We start from the raw sequence: 3,542 nt of genomic DNA on the forward strand, positions 1-3,542 counted from the left end.
GATTATTTTCATTACAAGGACAGTTTGTCAGTTTGGTCTATTTATTCTTCCATTCAACAAATAGCAATTATTGATATCAAGGAATTTTTATAGAAACACAAATATAAATAATATTTAGACTCCAAATATGACCTCCAAAATGTTCTGTGCAACAATAACTATTCATGTATTCTAAATAACCATTTAGAAATTTAGCTAATTCTATGTCTCTCATCTCAATCATGGAAATAATTACCTTCATTCTTTATTTATCAAGATTATCAGTGAAATTAAAGAACTTGTTCACTAAGATCTTTAAATCTTTGATTAAACAGCAAATAGAAGTATATGGCTTATTTCAATGTTTTTTATTTTAACACTGCATTACTATTAAAACTACTTTGAAAATAAAAATATAGTCTAAGGCCGTGCCACCCTGAACAAGCCCGATCCCGTCTGATCTCAGAAGCTAAGCAGGGTCCGGCCTGGTTAGTACTTGGATGGGAGACCACCTAGGAAGACCAGGTGCTGTAGGCATAAAAAAAATAAAATAAAAAATAAGGGATTGGAAGCTGACAAGGTCCTTGCAATCTGTGAGGTCAACCAAAGGTTGCCCTGCCTAAAAAAAAAAAAAGAAAGAAAAGAAAAGAAAACTATAGCTGTCAATTCGATTCATTTATTTGCCTCTATCTGCTTGTCTACCTATTTATTTCTTCCCTATTTTAAAAATCAAACTAGAGCAGCACAACTAGTTCAAGTAGGCAGCACTTAGGAGCCTGACCAGATTACTATATGTAGACTTGAAAAAAAATAAAGCTGCCTTTCTTTTAGAATATTTTTTAGTTTAGATTTTCACTAATGAACCTTGTCATTCCTTTACCTGGTGTGTTTTGTTTTTCTTTTGTTCTTTTATAAGATAACCTACTTAATAAGCTGTAGATAAATCACTTGAGTTTTCTCTTCATTATGACAAAGTATAACAAATCAGACTTCTAGTTTCATATAGATAAATTTTAAAAACAAGTACCAAAAGATGCTAAATATAATCCAGAACAAGCTAATGTTTATATGGAACATTGTATTTGTAAGGAGAAATAAAATTTTTCATAAATTCTAAATTTGTTATATTTTCAATACAGTTTCAATACATGAGCCTAATTAGCTAGCCCTTTTGATGTTGAGTATTAGGATAAATTAAAAAAAGATTATTTTTACCCTCCCAGGCCCAAAACAATCTAGTGATTGGAAGTGGCACATGATATATCAGCTAAAAATATTTTAATATATCATTTTATACTAAGACCATTTCATTTATTTCTTTGAATTGACCTGAGACAGGAGGTTTTCATTAACTCACACCAACATTATTCCAAAGAAGATTCAGCTTCAGGTAAAGCTATATATTTTTTTAATTATGTGTAACTGTGCTAAGGTGTTCTTGGGAAAGAAAAGTAAAAAGCTTCCACATAACCCTTACTAAGAATTTTACCATGAGGACTTTACTCTCTTTTAAATTAAGAGTCAATCCTTTATTAAATATATTCTAACTAGCTATTACTATTATAGGAAAATCACCTCTGTGAATGAAGAAATTAAGGGTGAGGCAGAGAGAGTCTGAACTAGATTGCTTGTTCTTTTACAGTTCATTAATACTTCAGAGAATTATTTGTAAAAATAGAAAGCATTATTTTTACATTTTAAGCATTATCCTATGCTGAATGAACTGTGCCATTAAATCCTGGGCTAGATCTTAAACAAGGACTACATGAGTTCACTAGGGAATGAGACAATTTCTTTGATAAATAAATTGAAAATGTTTAAAGAATTTATATTTGAGATCTCTAAAGGAGTCGAAGAGTTTTCTCATTTTGATTATTATTTATTCTATTCTTTATTTGTTTTTGTTATCAAAATTATAAGCAGATAGGACTTACAGGAAATGTTGACATATAATGTATGTATATATGTGTATAAATATTTATACGCACATTTATACAGGGTGGCCTATTTAAAATCATAATGCTTTACGTGGACCTCCTGTTGGGAATATTTAAACATACATTTACTTCTTTATACATAGAATTAAAAAGTATACACAAAAAGAATATATTCATAATTATATGACTATTTTAAACTGTCTTTTTTAATTAAAAAGAACTACAAATTAACTGAATCAAAACACTATCATAAAGTTCAATCATTTTATTTCTAAGTAAGATAGAAAGATCTCATTTCACTCTTTTAAATGTTTTATGACAGATTATTTGTACTTTTTTATAGATATGAAGTCAAATATGAAGAAAAAGAATTCTGGTAAGAATAAAAACCTCCAAAAACTCCATTGTTCAAAATAATGAAAACTACAATCAATGACTTCCAAAACCGTGAGATATTTTCCAGCTAAACAGTAATATTTATCAGCTAAAATATAACAGTAGTAAAGAATATGTGGCTATTATATCATAGTCCCTTTGGTTATCAGTTGTTTTGGAAGTCTAGATTTACATCAATTTCACAGAATTTTGTCCAAGTTAGTAATCCTTTCTCTTTCTCTCTCTCGCTCTCTCTCTCTCTCTCTCTCACACACACACACACACACACACACACACACACACAAAATGATACTACCCTACAACCCATGAGAAAAACTAATTTTTCATTTGCTCCTCTGTTTCTCAGAACCACTTCAAAGTTGTTCAAAGATCTCAGAAATAAAGTTTGTATCACAGTACTTTCCCCCAGACACCCGATGCTGTTTACTGTCTCCCTGAAGATGGAGAAATAATCTATTTTATTTTTGTGCAGGCTTATTATGCTTTTTGCAAGTTATGGGGTGAAGATACCATGTTTGCTCTACAAAATAACTTAAAATGTAATGGTAATACTAGCACTACTTACTAGTTTGGATTGGTTACTAGATTCAAGATTTTGGTAGCTGATAAAGTTTCATTCTAATGATACAATATTTAGAGACCAACCATGAAAACTAGTCAGTAAAAGAACTTATCTAAAAAAGGGTCCTATCCTTGATTTTCTTTAATCCCTAATGAAATAGAACATTTTTTAATGCTTATAAAACACTTAACTTCTTTTGTGAATTGTTTATCCCTGTCTTTGACCATTATTTTATTAGGGTATTCATGCTTTACTTGTCAATTTATATGAGCTTTTTTATATATCAGTATTATTTGTCCTTTATTTCCACTTGGTGGCAAATGTTTTTCAGGAGTTCCTTGCCTTTTAATTCTCTCTATATTATGTTTAACTAGCAAAGTTTAATTTAAAATTTAGTAAGCAAACATTTATTTTCTAGCTGTAGTGGAACTGTTAATTATAGAATTGTTTTCTGTATTAACTTTTAGAAATATGTGTGAGTACAGTTCCAGAACATATTTTTGATCCCAAAATCAAAAGATGGTAAATATGGCTGAAAAGGTAGGCGAGAGTAAGGTTGGGGGCTCTAGATGTGCTCCACGTCAAACTGCATGCACTTGTGGGTCACGATACAGTAAGGCATCAGTGTATGTTAATATCTTTGAAGCAGCAGAATAGATTCTAAGCTA

General features: G+C 30.3%; 1 pseudogene; it reads left to right on the forward strand.

The window, feature by feature from the left end:
• The first annotated feature begins 397 nt into the window (after positions 1–397).
• Positions 398–516, forward strand: LOC111740751 (annotated as a pseudogene).
• The last annotated feature ends 3,026 nt before the right edge of the window (positions 517–3,542 follow it).

Source organism: Pteropus vampyrus, unplaced genomic scaffold, assembly GCF_000151845.1.
Source record: "Pteropus vampyrus isolate Shadow unplaced genomic scaffold, Pvam_2.0 Scaffold67, whole genome shotgun sequence".
Classification (NCBI taxonomy): Eukaryota; Metazoa; Chordata; class Mammalia; order Chiroptera; family Pteropodidae; genus Pteropus; species Pteropus vampyrus.